The sequence below is a fragment of the Dendropsophus ebraccatus genome, chromosome 11, assembly GCF_027789765.1.
Source record: "Dendropsophus ebraccatus isolate aDenEbr1 chromosome 11, aDenEbr1.pat, whole genome shotgun sequence".
NCBI classification, from domain to species: domain Eukaryota; kingdom Metazoa; phylum Chordata; class Amphibia; order Anura; family Hylidae; genus Dendropsophus; species Dendropsophus ebraccatus.
This window is the reverse complement of record NC_091464.1, coordinates 37,495,705-37,518,559: the sequence shown is the minus strand read 5'-3', so window position 1 is coordinate 37,518,559 and position 22,855 is coordinate 37,495,705. Positions and strand designations below refer to the sequence as shown.

The 22,855-nt window shown below is 39.7% G+C and overlaps 1 protein-coding gene and 1 pseudogene across 7 annotated transcripts in view; one reads left to right on the top strand and one right to left on the bottom strand.

Moving 5' to 3' along the window:
• The window catches only part of CDKL5 (cyclin dependent kinase like 5), a 246,417-nt gene that overhangs the window by 156,144 nt on the left and 67,418 nt on the right, over positions 1-22,855 (bottom strand). For all 7 annotated transcript variants that reach the window (XM_069945342.1, XM_069945346.1, XM_069945347.1 and 4 more), the window contains exon 2: positions 22,010-22,043. The gene's annotated coding sequence lies outside the window, so the exon portion shown is untranslated. The remainder of the gene's footprint in view (positions 1-22,009; positions 22,044-22,855) is intronic.
• LOC138767930 (phosphatidylethanolamine-binding protein 4 pseudogene) lies at positions 7,384-8,191 on the top strand (annotated as a pseudogene).

Sequence of the window (22,855 nt, the reverse complement as noted above, 5' to 3'; positions counted from 1 at the left end):
TCTGTTTAAACAACGTTTTTTTAATGCAATTCAGAAAGCAATAAAAAAGCAATAAAGCAATTAACCGTGTGCGGTTAAAAGGGACAAAAATGACACGCCACAATGAGGCAAACTACATTCCAATTATATTCTTTGGAAATTTATATCCTTTAGACTTAGATAAAACCTACAAGAGATTAACATGAGTCACAGCCTAATCACTGTGAGTGATTAATAATTCCTGGTTCATTTAGGAATCCTTCCACCTAAGTGCTGTAATTTCCACCAGAGGAGGCGCTTTTATCACATTTTAATCAAAAAGAAAAAAACATAAGAAATCTGTTACCTTTATTTATTTTCCTGTACGCAGACGGAGAACAAACCCGGGGTATTTTTACATTTAAACTTTAACAAGATCACTCAGGTGCTGAGTCATTTGCAAACCAGATTAAATTACGGTATAATCTGCTATCCTCCTAATAAAATCCTAATATGAATATGTTTAGCAATGTATTTGTCCTTGGAACATCTGTTTGTGTATTGGTGCTCGAAACGAAGTATGACAAATAACATTAGTCACTTGTTTTCTCTCAGGTAAATCCCAGGAAGGATTCTTATATCTATGATAGACAAAAATAAGCTGCTGATTTGGGCTGCAGATTGAGGAGGAGAGAAAATTGTATCTAACAAAATCGCATATACTTCAGAAAAACAAAAATCATTATGGGAATGTGAACTCAGCAGCCAAACTGGTATGGAACCATTACATATTGTCCCAACTCATTTATATGGCAGTGGGAAGCAAGGCAGAGACGCTGAGCCATTTTAGCCAGTTTGTAGCCTGTTGCATCCTGTGTGTCTGGCCTTTACTTTGAGAAAAGAGAGAAAATATTAACATCTAGTAGCATTTTTTTTCTGTTAACTATAAATATGTTTGGATTTTTTTTCTTTTAAATAAAAAGGCGCATGTGACATTAGGGTTTTCCAGAAAAAAATACTTACTATATAACTTCATTAAGCATTAAAACAATAAAAGCTAGCATACTTACCTCCCCTGCTCATCCTATGCAGCTGCTGTTAAATCTTTTGGTACCTGCTGCAGTCCGGATGTTCTTTCTTCTGATGATGCTTCACTCCCACATACACTGCCAGCTCAGCATTGTGACTGCCTGTGTGGGAAGCTGAATGTCATCAGAAGGAGACAGAACAGGAATTCAGTGGGGACTGGAAGAACTGAGGTGGTGGGGGAGCAGAGAAGGTAAGTATACAGGCTTAAATTTTTTGATGCACGGGAAGGCATACAGTAAAACATTAGATTTCCTTGGAAAACCTTTAAATATGCCCAGGGTGGTAGTAGAACAGAAAAAAACTGTACTCACTGTTGATAATCTACCAAAATGTATTCTCTGGAATACCTATTTAAAGCCACTATCATGTAGCAGTACTTTGCATCAGTATTTGTAAGCCAAAGCAGAAGTCCTACACAGGGAAAGTAGTGGGAAATGATTTGCATCTCTTCTGCATTGTGGACCATTTTAGGTAAAAAAAAAAAAAAAAAAAAACACTGACCCACATACTGTGGAGTGAAATTAGTCTAAGGACCAGATACTCTGTTTCCTAAAAATCAAGAGTAGCAGTGACCTTAAGGGGTTAATGTCCTAGTGTGCAGTCTCATGCTCTCAACCACATGAAGGCACAGGGAGCTTTTCCTCACAGATCTGTAAGTAATGGCTGTTTGCTCTGCCTTCCTTTGTAATAGTTCATGTCAGCATTCATACATGTGGGTTCTTCCCTTCAGTGTCAGTAAACAGTGCAATTGAGACTTTATTAAGATTGTCAACAGTCCACACCTATCTTCACAACATTCATGACAAACACCTACAAGCTGTCCAGAGAGGCTTAGCATTATTCTGTCCACTTCTCTTAATACCATCTTGAAAGACAAATGGCGCAGCATTTCTTGACGGCCAAAGCTTGTTTTGTGCTTCTCCTTCACTTACATTAATAGGTAGCTTAGCCTGTGGGCTTGTTGGTGATGAGAAATTATAAATCTAACCATTAATAACCATGACAAAATTTATATGGCAACCTAAAGAAAGAAAACTATATGCAACTCGTATACTTACGGACTTATTCCCATGTCCCGGATCCTATGGACGCGAAAGCCATGTGAAGATCCAAACACTTTCCCTCCTAACGGCTTTATATTCATACATGATCCCAGACAGGGAAATGAGTATGGGTCATGGGAATAAGTCTTTACTGTATATGAAAAGTTCCCTCTGACAACTTACATTAGATCTCATTCACATATGGTTTATCTGGGGCACCTGTGGACTGATATGCAAGCGCTAACATAGCCTACCATATGGCTGTTTTGGGAGTCCTATAAGTGTAAGGACCAGATTACTAGTTAATAAGGAGATAGGGCATAAGCTCATAGGATATAGAAAAAGCAGGGACAAGAAAACAAACACCAGGTCCTTCTTTCGTGTATAGGAAAACCAGACACTGTAATGTAGGATCCGTTTTAATCTTTGCTTGCGACTCCTCCTGTCTTCTGTATGCCACTATTCACATACATATCTTTTGCTCCACTTTTGAACTGAATACACATTGCTAAGAATTACTATGTATGTCTTAGCTTTATATGTGGTTTTTTTTTTCACAAGAAATCAGTGGTGAAGTTTTGAACCAAAACACTAAATACTGGTATGAAAAAACATAGAATAGGTTAAGAATTTCTAAAAAGAAATGTACTCAAACAGTGTGTCAGTGGAAAGGCATATTCTTCTTTTTATTCACGGAGGACGCTCTCTGCATATGCTCAAATTTTTTAACTCAAAATTTTTGAACGTCTAAAAACAGACAAATTGATTAAATGGTCTTTTGTTGCTTCCAACAACTTCAATGCAATAGCCTAGGTGATTCCTAACAAATTTGCCAAAAACAACTCCTATCCCTAGAAAAACAGCTCTAAAGTCTTTGCCACAAACTGCTGTCCACTGCCTTTCTTAACACTATGGAATCGGTGAGGAATTTCAAGCGGAGTTCGCGCCACGTGCCACGGACCCCATCCGCCCAGAGAACTGACATTGTCAATTCTTGTCAATTTGCATCCCGGGCATGGGGAACGATAAGTATACTTTCTTTATTACGTTTCTCTTTACCCCCTGCCGGCACTTTAGTTTTAAATTTCGCCAGACTTCTCCTTTAATCATGCTGGACAAGGAGGTATGCATGTTGCAACTCGGCCTCTACAACTTATAAGTTTAGAAGAAAAACTATGAAAAAAGCTATCCGCATTGACTTCAACTGTACAAGACAGTGACCCCTGGCTGGAGAAGAAAACTAGTAAAAGTTAAAGGGGTTGTTCAGCGGAAATCTTTTTCTTTCAAATCAACAGGTGTCAGAAAGTTATAAAGATTTGTAATTTACTTTAATTTTTAATTTTATTAAAAAATCTCAAGTCTTCCCATACTTATTAGCTACTATATGTCCTGCAGGAAATGGGGTATTATTTTCAGTCGGACACAGGGCTCTCTGCTGACATCTCTGGCTGAGACAGGAACTGTGCAGGAGAGATTTTCTATGGGGAGTCATAGAAAACCAAGACAGAGTTCCATTCTCAGCCAGAGATGTCAGCAGAGAACACTGTGTCCGACTGAAAAAAATACCCCATTTCCTGCAGGACATATAGTAGCTAATAAGTATGGGAAGACTTCAGATTTTTTTATAGAAGTAAATTACAAATCTATATAGCTTTCCAACACCAGTTTATTTGAAAGAAAAAAAGATTAATGCTAGACAACCCCTTTAAGGAGACATCACATAGCTCAAACTAATATAAAAGATCCCTTCTAGTTTACTAAGGGCCCTATTCCACGGGACGATTATCGTTCAGATTATCGTTAAATCGTTCGAATCTGAACGATAATCGTTCGGTTGAAATGCAGTTAACGATTAACGACCGAACGAGAAATCGTTGATCGTTTAATAAGACCTGGACCTATTTTTATCGTTGCTCGTTCGCAAATCGTTCGCATTGAATAAGACATCGTTCGGTCGTTCTCAATAGATACGAACGCAATAGCGAATAAATAGCGAAGAGAAACGATCGCAATTACGATCATAAGTAACGATTATCGTTCCATGGAAATGAGTGAACGTTTTCAGGTCTTTCGCAATAGCGGTCGTTTGAGATCGTTAATCGTTAACGATTATCCAAACGATAATCGTCCCGTGGAATAGGGCCCTAAGAATAAGTAAAAATGTATTACTCACTGCACTACCCATATAGTAAGAACCACTGTCTATAGAGAGAATAATAACCTAAGTGCTTCTTTAATGAAGGTTCATGGAAGGTTAACGTCCACTTAGATTAATTTCCAGAGCCACTGAGTCCAGTGAGTTTAAGCCTGTAATGTAGATCAGTGAAAAATTAGATTCTAAGTGCAAAGGATAACGCCTGTCTAGAATTACTACCCGACATGATAGCGTTAAGGAAAAGATAATGACAATATCAATTAACGTATTGTAGACCGCCTAAACAACAAGGATATTTGATGTCCTTCAGAGGGATAGAGAGCCCTCAGCTTGTTAGAGGCCAATCAATTTCTTAGCCTGTGCCATATGTTGTAGGGTCTGAATGTGCAATCATCTGAACAGAGATCAGGAGGAACTTGCTGAATTAAACACATTGCATTACAGTGTGGGAGGCATGCTCAGAACAGATGCTGACGGAAATAACCAATCTATATGCAGAACGCCGCACACTGAAAATTTAGCTCGGCAAAAAGCTGTTTATTGTGTTTTCAGATTCTATTCGTAACACAGCGCACAGGCTGACTTTCACATTTCACATTCAGAAAAAAAATCCTCTGTAGCAACGAACAGAGCTATCAAAACACCCCAAAGAGATACTCTGGGTACTGTTCTATTTAGCCAAATTAAGTGCTCTTATAAGCTATTATAATATAACCCTTGGAAATAATAAGGGATGATGAAGTAACCAGCCAAAATCCTGACAAAGAACCAAGGGAAAATGTATATATAAATAATACCATAGCTATATGCCTGCATACATACATACATATGTATGTGGGAAGGAACATACAATCTAGGAAGAAAAAGACGATTTGTAAAAAGTTATCACATGTAGGTATTATTGGGAAGGGGGTTTTCCTGCTGATATGTCTGGTATGTCTCTTACTTTCATCCTTAACCTCCTCCCACCGCTGCACTGTAAATTAACGTAGCTGCAGCTTATGCCTGATGCTGTAGCAACATTAATTTACGATCCAGGATGACACAGACGCTGGAGCTGCGCCTGTGTCATCCGCGCCGGGTCCCGGCTATCAATAATAGCCAGAAACCCGCCGCAACTCTCAGCACCGTCAGCATGAGCGCAGCATCTATAGGGCTTCTGACAGAGAATTCTCTCTCTATAGAGGGAGAATTCTCAGTCCGCTGTCCATCAGGGCTCTGCGAAGTGATCGCAGAGCCTTGATGGTAGGCATGGAAACAAGACTGTAACAGCGGCAGGGGACAGAGGAGAGGGGGCAGACACAGGGACATCAGCTCATGGGATCATAAGCTTATATCCTAGACCTGGGCATTGAGGCATCAATAACCCCAGGTTGTGAAAGGGTTAATGCCGTTCCTGTGCAGTCTGTAGCATAACTCTGTGTCCAGTAAGGCAGTTTGGAGCACTGGGGGCCACTCCACTGAAAATCATTAGTGGGGTGGGCCGGCTGGGGGTGGTTCAGCACTTTAGGGCCCAGTTCTCCAAATGGCCCTACCAAAGGATTACACTACAAACTGCACAGGAATGGCGCTGAAGATGAAGATAAGAGACTTACCCTCATTCTCAGCACCCTGTGTGCAATAGGGGGCTATTAGCAAGTTATATTTCTCTAACCTGCTGATAAATCCTCTTTAAAGAGGTGGTGTAACAAAGCAAAGAAGGTAAAATCAGATGTGTACTACATACATATATGTACAGGAGAATGAATGTGCTGTTTTTAGTAAAGTAACTTACACCCCTCTACTATTTTTATTCCGGGTGGATCTATTGACCCAGAGGTGTCCTCTCTAACCTGTACCTGGCTGTTGCCGTGCAACAGTACACAAAACCTATATAAAAAATGCCAGACGAGCAATCAATATATATAACTATAAAATATGCTTTATTATTAGAAATACTGAATAGACAGGATAAATAGGATTAAAATAGAATCAGCGCTGATAAGGTGGCATCCTGGAAATAACCATATGGAAACAAATGCATATGTACTGGGAAGTAAATACAGCTGTTATCATGTACAATAGTATATCACAATGAGGTAATGCTATAAAAGAGGTATAGAGGGTAATACAACTTCTAAAATCACTGCATAAACAAACACATAAAGAGCTCTGCATAGATTACCTTAATACAATACCAGCAGTGTGCCCTGGGCTGCCACACGTTTCAGTGTTTGCCTTAGTCAAGGAGTGCCATGCAACAGTGCAGACACTTTCCCACAATCCTCCTTGCTTGCATGTGATGCAAAAACCCACTGTCAGTACTAATGGGACAGATCACGTGACTGAGATTGAACTGAGCATGTGTGACCAAGATGGATGCTTGGCAGGCCGTAACCAAGGGCAACAGGTTATCAAACAAAGCAGCAGGTGGGGGGTTAGTAAGTCTATATCTTTTTAAAGAATACATTGTAGGAAATGCTTGTATATTGGAAATATGTTTAATTTAACATAATGCATCACTCTTAGTTGTTGGAAATGTGATAAGAGTTGTCTATTCTTGGTGTGGATGTTTACTAGGTACCAAAACTAGTTAGGCTGGGTTCACACTGCGTTTTTTCAATCTGTTTTTCATCCATTTTTTGCAAAAAACAGTTGAAAAACGGATTGCAAAAACGGATGCATTTGTGTGCATCCGTTTTTCCATTGACTTCCATTATAAAAAAAAAAGGGATCCATTTTTTTTGACGGACACAAAAACGTTGCTGACACTATTTTTTTTGTCTGTTAAAAAAAGCGGATCCGTTAAACGTATGCTGAAACCGCAGTGTGAACCCAGCCTTAGTGGTAAAGACCTCAAATTTTTAACTGATGTTGACCAAAACCTGCTGCATAGAGCCGATTGGTCACTTGGTCAGCTGGTCTGCCTGATACATCTCCGCCTTTCTACTCCTCCTCCTTGACTACCACTTCTTTCAGTTTTGGATTATCTTCACTCTGTGGAAATTCAGACCTGGCCAGGTAAAGGCGGATCATGTAATTGTTCCATTAGGGACTATGGTGAGACCTCTCCACTTAAGAGATCAGATTCTGTTAGCAGAGGACACATGACCAGCTGTGACATCATACATGCTCACAACCACATTGTTGATGAACACACTCCAAGCCAGCAGTATTATCAGTGACAACAACGTACATAGCAGCAGTTTTAATGGCAAGCTTATGGTGTGTATGTGGAATCCTGTTATCACTCCCATCCCTCTTCTCCTGTATTCCTGTTTCATGTGACTTTGAGACTCTCATTGGAGATGATGGTGAGTTCTGCAGTGATAACCTCAGAGTCGTATACCCGAGCATAGGTGATGTCTCCTGCATTTACATACCAAACTGCTTCGAGTACCCAGAGAGCTTAACCAAGGTTTGGGGCCCTCCTTGGATCAAGTTCTCCAAAGCCATACCCGAAGAAATGTATACCTTGATTATGGTGGATCCCGATGCTCCAAGCAGATACCAGCCAACATACAGATTCTGGAGACACTGGTTAGTTTCTGATATACCAGGTCATGTTCTGCTCAGAGGAAGAGACGTAATAGGAAATGTTTTATCTCCATACAAACCACCAAATCCAGCAGCAAGGTCAGGATATCACAGATACCAATTCCTGCTCTATATGCAATATCCAGGAGTTTTCCCATCATTGCTTCCTGGTGAAGAACATCTGGAGTCATGGGATCTTAGTGCTTTTGTCCTACGCTGTATCCCTGGGTTCCCAGTGGCTACTACCCAATTTATGGCCCAACATCCTGACCACTCCTATCTTGGAATTGAAACTAATATTTAATGTATGGAATCTTTATCCACAGCGTACAACATGTGTTATCAAACAAAAACCTTTATGCGTCCTCGCATTTACTGACTATGCATGATCTGCATAATATGAGTCTGGATTATCTACACTCGAGCAGTTCCGCGGTAACATGTTACATTAAAGCGTACTTACTTGCTTATACCAACATTATCATTACACAGGAGTCTTACATATGAAAGGTCTATTTTCAATCATTCTAGTCATACAATGAATGGTCTCCATTACTAATAGTCGAGTGAAATAGAATACATCTAAAATGAAGTATAAATTATAATAATAGATATGTATGGTTAAATGCATAATAAACATTTATTATATTAGAGTTTTTCAGCATGAAGTGTGAAAGGTTCAAACAAGTACATAAACTAATGGAGTGCCCAATGCTACTAAGAATAGGGACTCATAATAGATGGTTATATTATTATTACAGAAAAAATAATTGTACAATATACTAAAATCACAAAAAGTTTTCTGCAGAATCTGTTGGCGCTATACAAATAAATATATTATTATTATTATTCTTTTTATGCTTTATGTGACTTCCTGATCTATTTATGTCTTTGAGAGAAGTCACCTGCTTATACAATTACAGGGGATTACGCATCTATATTTGTCTCCATCATAACGTGCATATAAAAAGACAACAGCTATAGAAAACCATCCCCTATAATGTAGACCATACTGGCACAATGCTAAGAGCTTAGATGTTTTGGTAAACAAGTGTAAAAATGATATCTCAAACTGTGCAAGTAATTTTCTTTCCCAGCCGGTCACATGGAGTATCACAAGCGGATGGAGTCGCGGTGTGCGAGTAAACAGATTTTCTTTAGTTTGTGACTCCTGCCCTGGCTGTGAAAAACTGGCCATCAATGTGTTGTGGCTAAAACATTCACCTTTTCTTAAGGAAAAGTGAGAACAAAAAGGGTACAATCACATATTCTATTAATTATCATTATTTTGGGTCATTTATGCACTAAATTTGGGTACACATAACAACATGAAAGCCATCCTAAAAGACGCCCATTAAATGGCCAAGAAAAGATGCTGTTTGAACATAGCCAAAGACTGTGTATACCAGTGCATATTTTATAGCTACATGTGTTCAATCTTTAATACCATGTATACCAAGATATGATGTATGGTAAAATGTATGAAATGTTCCCTACAAGGCAAAATAAAAATTAAAATCAGCGGTGTACCGACAAGAAGAGACATGGTTGCAACTGAAAGGCAGCTTGAACCCCAGTGCCTTCTAAGAGCTGTACTACATACGGACAGGGCAGAAAAACAATAAAAGCTGTATTATATGCAGATAGCTTTCAAGATCTTACTAGGACCACCCACTTAACTATTTAGAGTGACACAAGTTGTCAAAATAAGGGTTCTAAGAGACAAACCGATTTTTAATGGGGTTGGCCACTTTCTTGTAAAATAGTTTAGTGTCCAGTATTAGTAAGTTTGCTCACTACATGTATTGACAGCACTACCCCTTCATCTGTAATTAAATCAAAAAAAGCTATACTCACCTGTATGGTTCCTCTAGTCCCCCAGCGACTCCTCTCCCTGCTCTGCATGAGTGACGTCACTCGTGTCGGCAGAAGGTGGGGCTTCCCATGGCGAGCAGAGCTTCCCTGGACATATCCCGGAAAAGGTTTTGCCGGGGCTGTCTCCTCAAAATTGGGACACTGGAGGTGGGGCATGGTCACATGCTCCTCCATGTTGGCCATGTTATAAACAGACTCACTACAAAGCAGGGCAATGAGGTACACAGTGAGCTGCTGTCAATAAGTAATGTGAGTACACTTACTAATACTGCACACAAAACAATTTTACAAGAGTTAAACAAGAGCTACTTGAAATTGTTCAGGATATTCCAAAGAACGATAGTCAATTATTACTACAATTTTAACTACGATCGTTTACTCCATCTGATCCCAGCAAAAGAGCGAACCATGTGGAATTACACTGAACGATTAGTGAATGAGTAACAAAGGTTTTGGTGCCAGCACAAAATCAACGATTAGCAGCACATGAACGATTTCTCATTGGTCGTTTGATCGTTGCCTGCATTTACACTAAACGATTTTCATTTAAATTCGAAAAATAGAAATGATTTTTCACATGATAATCGGCCCTTGTAATAGGACCCTAAGTATCAAATGGAAAGCCTCAATACTGATCTTGGGGCTGTATGAATGTGAAGCTCCTATGTAATGCTCTATAATCGAATAGAAAGTCCTTTCAGAAGCATCAAAGTGTGTGTGTGCTAATGTGCTAAAGAAGGTGGAAAGCAATGTCACATGAATGCCTGTAGTTTTGGATTTAGAAGCTGGGTGTCTAGATATTTTTGCGCATGATTGTGCATCACAGGATCATTACATATGTAGACATTGCTTGAATTTAGTTCCATAAATATCTATTCTTCAGAGAATTAGGGGGTGAAGAAACACACTTTTTGTAATATCTGTGTGCTAATACATTGATTTTACTCAGCAGTGAACCCTTTTAGCTAAATGCACCTGTGAGTACTGCATACCCCTTGCTGACAGGATAAAAGGAGGCATTTCTGAATTTATTCATTACAAATATCAACTTATATCAAGTTACTTTATAGTTGTACCATGCATCCTGCTGGTAGAATACCCTAAAGCAAAAATGTGCAGCAGTTAGTCAGAAAAGACAGTTCAAGGACAAGTGCGGTGAATGCTACAAGCTATGCACACAAAATATACAATCAACACAAATACAGATTTTTGTCACTACTATCAACTTCTATAAAAGATCTGTTAGGTGTAATAGTAAAAATAATATTGTAACGTGACAAAACAGAGGATAGCTAAGCCTTACATATAGAATGTATACAGCAATAGTTTAGAATCTGTTCTTGTTTTAATCCAATGATAAGGTTACAACTATGAACAAATGACAAATCTGGTTGTTCTCATAAATTCTCTAAAATCATCATTAACAGCTTTCCTTCTATCAATTTGTGTAAAGAGCAGCCTTTCAATCATCCTGTGGGTGGGGTAATCAGGAATCTCACTGTCAGGATCAGTTCCGGGTTTAAGCGGGTCCTTGGGTGACCCATATAGTAGTTAGGTCCCTCTGTGCTCCCATATAGTTAGGCCCCCTCTGTGCACACATACAGTAGTAAGGTCCCTATGTGCTCTCATATAGTTAGCCCCCTCTGTGCACACATACAGTAGTAAGGTCCCTCTGTGCTCTCATATAGTAGTTAGGTCCCTCTGTGCTCCCATATAGTTAGGCCCCCTCTGTACACACATACAGTAGTAAGGTCCCTCTGTGCTCCCATATAGTTAGCCCCCTCTGTGCACACATACAGTAGTAAGGTCCCTCTGTGCTCTCATATAGTAGTTAGGTCCCTCTGTGCTCTCATATAGTTAGGCCCCCTCTGTACACACATACAGTAGTAAGGTCCCTCTGTGCTCCCATATAGTTAGGCCCCCTCTGTGCACACATACAGTAGTAAGGTCCCTCTGTGCTCCCATATAGTAGTTAGGTCCCTCTGTGCTCCCATATAGTTAGGCCCCCTCTGTGCACACATATAGTAGTAAGGTCCCTCTGTGTTCCCATATAGTAGTTAGGCCCCCTTTGTTCCACCAAATAGTAGGTGGGTCCCTCTGTGCCCCCACAAAGTAGTTGGCTACCTTCTGTACCTCCATATAGGAGTTAAGCTTCTCAGTGTAGGTAGTATCCCCCCATGTAGGCATCCTCCCTGTGTAATATAAAGAAAAAAATACCCATACTCCCTCCTCTTCTACCCTACTTTACAAGCACATGAGTGACATCACTCTAAAACCAGAGCAATGGGGTAAACAGCATGTGACCACAAGAGTGATTGGCAGCAGAAGGTTCTTTTTTTGTCAATCAGAGTGCCACATTTAACTTTAGGTACTGTACAGCAGTCCTGCTCACTGTCTATCCTATTTTCTAAACTGTAAAACAACTGTATTTTCTTAACTATTGAGTTCTATAGAACTCATTAACAAAAAAACAACTTTACACATGTATTAATTCAACGGCTGTAATTTTTACAGCTGTAAAATTAAGTACATTGATCAGACGTTACTAATTGCCTCTTCTGTAACAATGCTCATATGGCACTGAGGAGGTAATTACGTGTGACTTATTTATCAAATTGTGAGTGGGATCATAGTGAATTGCATAGCTTAAAAACGCACGTTGAGTTATACGTTTCTGACAGGTTGTGTAGCTCTCAGAGCAGCAGATAACCATGGTAGACAAGCGTGAGTAGTCTGTAGCAACCTTGTGGATACAGTTCTTGTAAATATTTAAACTATTAAATAATGCAGAAATCCTTAGAAAACATTTGTTAATAATGTAAAAATAAAAAAAGGCATAAAAGATATAAAAATGGGTAACACACTAGCATCTATGTAACGTGTTGACAGTGTGCAGTGTGTTCAATATAACTAACTAATCTTTATACTAGTCTATTACTCATGGCTGACGGGAATTTGCATAATAATTTGTGCTAAAAATGAGAAGTCACATTCAGGGGCTCCTGCGGCTGGAAGTTTGGGTAACTATGGACACGACCACGCTGGGTCAATTCTAATTCAGTAGTGCTTGTGCACGTAACTGACCTGGGGTGGTCATTACCATAGTTACCCAAACGTCCAGTGGCAGGAGCGATTGCATGCTGATCAGGTGAAGAAAAGTAATAACCAATGCACTTTAACCCCCCCACCAACTAAGTAGATACATATACCCATCTGAACTGACCTTAATACCAAGCTGATCACTGGAGGTCCAACCACCGGGACCCCCCACTAATCCCGAGAACAGGGACACATTTGTCCTGCAATGAATGGAGCACGCTGTGCAGTGGCCAGAGAATTATTAGGGCCCGGCAGTCGGAACCCCAATGGTCAGCTTATTATTCCTTAAAGGAAATATACCCCCAGTAGGTAGTTAAATCCCACCCCCCATTAAGTAGATGTCCCCAATAGATAAACCACATCTCCAATTAAGTCGATGATCCCTGCCCCCGGTACTGTAGTTAACACCCTCCTCCCCAGAATGCTCCTAGTACTTTAGGTAACCGTCTTCTTCCCAGAATGTCCCTAGTACTGTAGTTAATCCCCCCTCCAGGATGCCCCTAGTGGCATAATTAACCCCCTCCACCCCAGGATTCCCTTATTTAAAAAAATAATTCCCACTCACCTCTGCTTCAGCACCAAACTCTTCCCTTTCCAGCAGTCTGGCGCAGCACAGGACACAATGAAATTGTCATTGTACACATCCCGCAGGAGAAGATGTGAGCCACTCTGCTGTACAAGAGCAAGGAATCTCTGTTTCTTTACATACACTACGTAGTACACTACTAAATGTACGTGCGGAAAAAGGAATTAATTTACCTTCAGACTCGTACATTGTACATATCAGCACTCACCTTACATTACTACAATGTTTTGCACCCCTAATTTTGCACTCAGGGCAACTGTCCCCATGGCCCCCATCCAGGCTACACTACTGATCACTACATTATGCATACATAAATATCCATAAGTAGGTGCTGCATAAGAGGCTGGCAGGTCGGCAACCTGAGCTCTGAGGGGTCAGTGAATGCCCCCAGCGCAATAAATGGTGAAAGTCTAGCCCTGAAGCTTAGTGACCACTATAGAAAAATTAAACCTGGGACTCAAGTTGGCCACCTAAAGCACAAAGATAAACCTCCAATGTCAACTGTACCATGTACAAATATGCATAGGACCTAGAAAAAATATAAACATATTTAAATGTCTTCTATAGAAATGTGGAACCTGCTTTACTGTACATGAAATATACCTAAGAATATGAGGCAGACAAGGTATGATGCATTCCCACTCATGTTCTCCACAAGACTATTATTCTATTGTGATTGACAAGAGCGGCCTTCAAACATTGACAAGATATTCACTGCCACATCATATTTCTGAGCACTTCTATGAGTCACAAATGACAAATCAGTAGACAGAAAACTGATAGGAACAAATACACGAACATCTCAGATTTGATCCGAAACTTAAATTTTAATTAATGTTTGCATTAATTTACGTCTACACTAATAGGGAAGTTTCACTATATTTACTAGAAAAAGACAAGAACATTGATAGTAGCAATATGTTTCTTTACTTGAATGTTAATAAAGTTTCTTAAAGTGTACCTGGTACCATGAGGAGTAGTGCTATTTCTGACCATTACATCACCTGTATATGGCATTTTTGCAACATTTTTCATCTTTGTAAGTTTCACCTCCATTTTCACTTGTGCCGGAAATAACACTTACTAAAAGCTGCTGGAGCCTATCACTATCTACTTCTGTCTCTTTTCAGTCACTTCCTCCTCTTCCACCTCCCTTCTATAGGCAGCACTGAACCTGACACTTCAGTGAGCTGATCTCTTTTCACTCTAATTTTAGCAGTTTTTGCAGAGTAAATTTTTAAAAGGAAATATTGGTAAAGGTTTGTAGTTTGTAACTCTGTAAGAGAAAAGTATCCCTTACCCCTATAAAAAAAAAAAATTTTGACGTTAAATCCCCTTCACCTTGAAAAAAAGTCAGGCCCGGGATTTCTACAGGCCCAAACAACTGTTTAATGTGTATAGGTGCCTCCCAACTCTATCCCGACAGTTGATATTGCAGGAGAGAAGGATCGAACTGCCCTTTTGAGGCAGGCGGGAATCCGAGCGAATTTCATCTGTTTTACTCAGTTTGAACACATCCTAAGGGTACGTGCACACTACGGAATCGCAACTGGCGGCCGCGCGCGTCTCCGCCCGTGTCATATACTCCAGTCTATGCACGGGCGGATTCCGTCGTCCGTCCAAAGAATGAACAGGTTCATTCTTTGGATGGAGGGCGGGATGGAGCCCGAGCATAGAATGAAGTCTATGGAACGGGCGGAAATGTGCACAAGTGGGTGCGAGCTGTGGAATCCGCTATGGGTTTTCCGTTACGATTTCGTAGTGTGCACGAACCCTAAGGGAGAAATATATACAAGAAACTTGGTGACAATAAACATACCAAAACCTGCACCAAGCTGTCCTAGCCTTTAGAGGAGATTCACATATGCATTTTTTTTCAGACAACGATATCCAATACAATGGTAAATTCGCAGAATGTCAGTGGCAAATCTGTATTTTTTTCCACATCAAAATCTGTGTTTAATACATGCAGACTTTTCAGCAACAAATGCACATTTCCCACTGTTTTAAAGCCAAAAAAAGCACACAAGTAACCCATCGGATATATGAGGAGGAGTTTATAAAGAGCAAAAAGCCAATAGAATGCATAATACACAACTGAACACTATGACTGGAGTATGGAGTATGGAAGTGCCACACTAGCCAGTCAAAAAGCTAATGTATCTTACAGGATGACCAAGTGACACAATCAATTAACACAGTATATCAAACCTACCCTACAGTAGAAGGCAAAATGTATGCTGTGTACAGCCCTATCATACCAAAAACCTTAAGGGGGTTTCCCATTTCAGCGAACATAGTTACATTTGTCGGATTTGTCGAACTCCTTCTGATATGCTACTCTTTCATTCCCATGGTTGACAACTTATTGTCTAGGTCACCGACCACCACTCTGCTCTAAAAACAGTGGTCTGGCTGGTGCATATATAGTTAATAGTATTGCATAATAAATGACAGATGTCACACTATTAATTAAATTTTTTTGCATTTTCGGCGAAAACTAGAAAAAAAATAGGGCAATTTTCTCAGCTAGAAAAAAATGCCCGCAGTTTAATATTACAGTAATGTTTACAATGACTTCAGCTGGGCAGCAATTTCTCCATGCAGCAATGTCTGTAAAAATGCTCCATACAGCGCTTTTTGTATTGTGTATAAAAACAATAACAATAATATAATAGTGTGACGGATTGTGCTATGAAACCATATATTTAATCAACAGTTATAAATCCTACTTGAAATGATTTATTTGGAAAGCTGTGTGCAAGGGCCCGTGGGCACGCCATATGGTGACTCCATTAGGCGCTGTATTCTCCCCTTGTACAGCATGCATTAAAACATGCCATGACTTTTTTTCCCAAAAAAATTTATATTGAGGAAAAACATAAATCTGCATTATAAGGCTGTTCACACAACATTTTTTCAGCTCCGTTAAAATTACGTCCGTTATTTTGAATCTAAAATAATGGACGTCATTTACCTGTCTGGCCTTCCCCTGCAATGACTGGTGTCTGTACATTATGCTAGTTTGGAGTTACTAATTGGACTTTGGGTGCAGATTAATTGAAAAGTGAAATTGAGTGGATGGCCGCCATGTAACAGTAAATAACTGCTATTATTTCAATATAACAGCCGTTGTTTTAAAATAACAGCAAATTGTTGCCATTAAACGGCGGCCATCCACTCAATTTTAACATTGTGTGAACAGAGCCTTTCTGTGTTTTCAATCCACTCCTGGTTGAGGTTGCAATATGAGGACCACAATACTGACTGAAATATACGGTGTGTGAACCCAGCCTATAAATGCAAAAATGTATTATGTTAAAATTATTCCACTTAAAGTAGGCGGGAGCTTGTTATCTAAATGAACAGTCTAGTGAAAAAAGGTCTCTGAATGACAATTCTCCTTTAAAAATCATAAGTTTAGACTACAGATATAAAGGCCCTCTATGTTTTATGTGCCCACATTTTGCGTAATGCTGGTTTCACATATGGCAATTTTTTGGAAAACTGCCACTGCAGTGTCTGGGTCAAGACCAGAAATGGATTCGATTTTCATCCGTTTTTTTGCCCAAAACGGATAAAAAAATAACAATAGTAAAAATGCAGTGTGCACCCAGCCTTAGCACTTTGCATTACGCTATCCTTCTATCATTATTCCTCCCAAAACAAAATAAAAACTCTTGTTAAGTGTAGTTCTCTAGATGCTGTAACACTAACAGCACTGCCTATGTAAGGAAACAGCCTTATGACAAGGGTTATGGCTCCCTGATCCCCCACCACTGCTGCTCCATTTGATCTTGGTGTCACTCCTCTGACATGCCAACAGTGCAGGAAATGGTGGGTGACCAATATGGCCAATGGTAGGCTGAGCAGGCATCGTTTGCAGTGTCAGAATGTCACATAAGGCCATGAGCAAAAGGGATTGGATGCTGCCAGAGCTGCATCGGTGGGGATCAGCAGGTGCTTTATTTTGAACCTACCCTCAATTTTATTGCCTTCTAGTAAAAAAAAAAACTTTTAAAAATTGGAACTAAGGATCATGCCCATGGGAATAAACAAATAAAAAATAGAAAAGAACTGGTACTAGCAGTGACCAAATGATGCAGCGCTGACCACTGATTTTCCACCATTTCTTTTTCATTTTTTATTTGTTTATTGCTTTGTACAGGCCCCTGTCTATTGGTACAGTCAGCTTCCTTTCCCTACAGTACAGGAACTCTACAAGTAAACTTGGACAAAGGAGGAACCATCTTCCCGGCTCCTGACCTTCGGTGTACTCCACATGTGAATAGGGGCCATAAAGCCCAAGGGGCTAAGAGGTGAGCAGCATTGCGTCTACTTTTCTCCCTTGTACCTGATGTAATGCACGACGCGCCAGGCCCTTTTCTCCGTATTTTTCACATGGCCTGGGAATAGTGTACTTCCCTATGTACTTTTTTATACTATTTTTAATAAATGACCCATTGCGTCTCTAGAACGATGTCATTTACGATAAGCTCTAGAGACAGCCGGTGACAGCAGAGAACGGTGACTTTCTGCTATGGATGTAACAGCATATTATCGAACAGATTTCTGCAGCTCAAAATACCAGTGATCCAAATGTGAGCTCATATTCAGAAGGCTGCTAGTGGAGCGAGAAGACCAGGTTCCTCGTCCTACGCTTCTGTTCTCATACAGGCAACATTGGAAAGAAATGACACTGCAGCGAGAACAGGCAGTGCTGCAGGCTTATACACAGGAGTCTGCTCTTACATTCTACATATAGAAGTCATTTGACTTGTAAATAGGATATATACATTTGCAGCTATTTATGCTGTCAATAGCTTAATTCCGCATTCTAACAATGGAACACAATGTAATAAAATCTACAGGAGGGGGATATGCAGAAATATATTAACATACATTAAAAGTTACTTAGTATCTACAGTATATATAAATTTGACATTTCGCAAAAAAAAAAAAAAAAAAAAGCTATTTATATTTCTTTATGTATACAGGAAGGGCAGTATATTTGTCTGCCATGACATATCATATATTGCTTTGTGATAATCTCTACCCTTCTATGTGCTTACATTACACAATCATTATGTAAATATATACATAGATATATCCAGACTTTTTGTGTGTGTGTTCAGAATCGAGTTTACTGTATAAGAAAACAATACACCTCCTAAAATGCCATGTGTCCTGATTATGTCCCCACTAAGCACTGAACCACAGCTACAGCCAAATGTAAAGAATATAGGGCATCCCTGTCATATCACAGCCAAGCAGTCATATGACATATGTCAGTGCTCTGGTCATTTTCAGATACATGCGGTGCATACAGCATAATACTTAAAGTGTCACTGTCAGTAACAGTAGATGTGATATAAAGCAAGTTTGCAATATACATTCATTTTTTTTTTTTTGTTATCATGCTGTAAAACAGAGCTGTACTTACCAGAAATCCAGGTCCAGTCTGCTGGAGGCAGATTTTCTGACTGAGAGTCACGGCTCAATGTGTCCATTAGTCACATGACTGCCTCCTCTCTGTGAGTGCTCAGATGGCCTGGGATACACAGGACTTCCTGTCTTCTGACACTTTTTTCTTTCTCAAAGAGTCAGAAAACAGGAAGTGCCGTGCTTTCCATGATAACTAAAAAAAAATAATGAATGTAAATTGCAAACTTGCTTTGTATCACATCTACTGTTGATTTAGATTTTGAAAGTTATAATGACAGTGACACTTTAATATGGACTCAATAAACCACAATGGGTGGTCAAAAAGACCTTATATTTCCCCTATAATTACATATACTTTATTATTTGCCTATATTAAAAACAAGCAGTGTAACTTATATAGAGTCAAGATCAAAAATTGCTTAATACTGCATCTAAGACACCATACGGAGTAACAGAGATAATAAAAGATGTTGTATCTGCAGTATACACCATCATAGAGGACCCTTAGATTAAAAGCACCAGCATTTCCCCCCCAACGTTTTATTACAATACAGTGATCTCCAGAACACTATGCTTTTCAACTGAAACGTCTTGTCAGCTCTATCTGTATCATGGTGCATTACGATGTAGAGAGTCCCGTAGAGCTCAGTTCATGATATACAAGTTTACGGACCGTATATCATGGACTTGTGTATCTGGCCTGAGAAAGTGCCCTTCTGTTTTTGCTTTTCTTGTTCATGTAATGTCCTGAATTACTGAACTGGCTTGCTTAAAAATTGAAAAGGAAAATCCCAAATGTTCTACTGTATCTGCTATAAAGACCAAAACACCCTGGTCATTAAGAGGTTAGTGAAGTAATGATGCCAACAAACACACTGGGCGGCAGGAAACTCAGTAACAAATTGGGTCAATTAGAGCTCTCATGTAAGCCAGGCTCACCGCGAATAGAACAGAATAGAGAAGTCGTCAAGGTGCTCTTATATAGCAACATGATGCCTCTGCTTGGTTAGCGCTCCGCCAGGGTACTTTCACACGACAGGATTTAGGTCAGTATTTTGCATCGATTTTGGTTAAAACTAGTATGTCCAAAACGGAAGAGGTGTCATTTTTTCCACTATTCCTTTTCTCTGTGTTTGTTCCAGTCCTGGATTCGTCTTACGAATACAGATGAAAAATACTGATCATCATGCTGTCATGTAAAGGCAGGCTGGGCTGTAGTCACACGTGATGTTTTTAATGTGATATTTGTTGCATTAATATGTTGTGTCGTGTAAATACAAAGGGGGAGATTTATCAAACATGGTGTAAAGTGAAACTGGCTCAGTTGCCCCTAGCAACCAGATTCCACTTTTCATACCTCACAGACTCTTTGGAAAATGAAAGGTGGAATGTGATTGGTTGCTAGGGGCAACTGAGGCAGTTTCACTTTAGGCCCTATTCACACATCCTGTTCCTGTCCGCAATTGCGGATCTGCAAAAAAATAGGACCAATGTATTTTAATGGACCCATACACACATCCGTGTTGTGTACTGGGCTGCAATCCATTCAGCAAAAAAAAAAAGGACAGGCCCTAGTACGGACAGTAACTGACACACCCAATACAACTCTATGGAGTCCGTATTTTACGGATGCAATACGGATGAAAATTTGCGGATTGCTTACCGATTGAAAATTGCTGACGTGTGAATAGACCCTTACACCATGTTTGATAAATCTCCCCCAAAGTACTTGAATTCTGGTGCATTTTTGGTTCATGATATCCCATTTTGATCAATGTCCCTTTCCAAATAAGCCAAACCCATACTTGTAGCTGAGGATAGGCTATCGGTCATTTTCCTGGACAACCTCTTTAAAAGTTCTAATAAACAGATAAGGTGCAAGAAATGAAAAGTTTATCTCCAGGTATGTACCTGGCAGCACTCCAGCAAAAAGTTTAGGAGATTCAGTATTCAATATAAGGTGCATGGCAGCAGAGGCTTCCAGTATACAGCTAGCTGGACTACAGGACTGCCCACCTCCTGATGGAACATTCATGGACTGGCACAGAACTCAAGGCACACTATATTTGTCTCTAAAGGGGTACTCCAGCAAAAATCTTTTTCTTTCAAATCAACTGGTTTCAGAAAGTTCTATAGATTTGCAATTTACTTCTGTTTAAAAATCTCAAGTTTTCCAGTACTGCTGTATGTTCTGCAGGAAATATAGTTTTCTTTTCAGTCTGACACATTGAACTCTGCTGCCACCTCTGCCCGAGACAGAAACTGTCCAGAGCAGTAGGAAATCCCCTTTCCTGCTCTGGACAGTTCCTGTCTTGGACAGAGGCGGCAGCAGAGAGCACTGTGTCAGACTGGAAAGAAAACAACACTTCCTACATCAGCTGATAAGTATGGGAAGACTTGAGATTTTTAAACAGAAGTAAATTACAAATCTATATAACTTTCTGACACCAGTTGATTTGAAGGAAAAAGATTTTCGCGGGTAAGCCCTTTAAGTATATTACTGATATTTTATCTAATAGCAAATAGAAGGTAGATGTTTTAAGAGAACAGGGATCACAAGAACAGGGACAAAATAAATGGGGCAACATTTCCAAGTTGTGTCGTCCTATAGAGAATGAATGGAGCATTGGCCACAGCCCTTTTTTTGAACCACTGCCCAGTTCCCACGCACGGTCTATTCCCGAGCACCGGTCCACCCTGGAGCACTGAGGGCAGGCCCGCTGGCCCCCAGTGTGATAATCACCCTTCCCCTCTGCAACGCGACTCCATTGATTCTAATGGAGCGGCATCACAGAGGGGAGGGGGTTTCTTCACATTGGGGGCCAGCTGGCCTGCCTCTAGTTCTCCAGGGTGGGCTGGTGCTCGGGAATAGACCGGTATAGTGCACAGGAAGCGGGCAGTGGTTAAATTTCTTTAAAAAAAAGGACCACTAGCAACCCTGCACCAGTCTGTTAATGTAAAAAAACCAAAAACAAAGCGATGTACATCTGTTATATACTATAGATAGATTGCAGCATACAGTAAATTCACTAAAAAGAAGCTACATTTTAAAAGCATAGAGTGCCAGATTTCTTGGCAGAATTTGTATAGATAGCATGTGTTTTCTGTGATTTGGTAAACATATAGTAATGCAATTAGGTTTTTATGCCCTACATCAATTTAATGTGCCTCAAATGTATATGAAGAAAATGCATTGAGACTAGGCTACATCTGAATACGGGAGTAAAAATCCAATCCATTTACCTCAGTCAGTCTTGTATCACCATGTTGGCTGCACCTGTAGATTAGAAAGCAAATTAATGAGTATTTCTAGTTCAAGGACTGTGAGCGCAAAATACTTATAATTATATAACATAAAGGATTCCAAAAATAAACGTTATCGATCAAGTGCAAACATACATACACTGACGTCTTCAAGTTTTTGTGTTTTTTTTTTACAAATAAGAAAGTGAGAATTTTGGACAATACTTTAAGAAGGAATGATATTGTTCTTCAACTAATCCACCAACCAAAAGGAATCTGCTTCTTCACTTGCCTAGGGATCTATGATCACCATGAGTAACGCCCCATGCCAAGCAAGTTAAGGCTAAAACTAGACAGTCTGTGACTATGTTCACATAGAGGGAGATTTATCAAACTGGTGTAAAGTAAAATTGTCTTAGTTGCCCCTAGCAACCAATCAGATTCCACCTTTCATTATCCATAGAGTCTGTAAGGAATGAAAGGTGGAATCTGATTGGTTGCTAGGGGCAGCCAAGACATTTCTACTTTACACCAGTTTGATAAATCTCCCCCATAGTCACTATGTTTGTTTTTATTAGATGGACGTCAATGAGTGAAAACAATGGCTGTAAATTTTATAAAAACAGCTGTTATTTGTGTAATTTCTGTTATAAAAAAAAATGCCTGTTATTTGTCGTGAAATGAAAACCATCCAATAAGAATGGAGATCATTTTGATGGTGTGTGAACATGACAATATATTTCTATAGGTCTCTATAAACACAAGAAAACGGCAGACAACTGCATATTTAAAAAAGAGAGCCAAAACGCTTGCAGAAATACTATGAAAAAATCTTGAAATTCATGA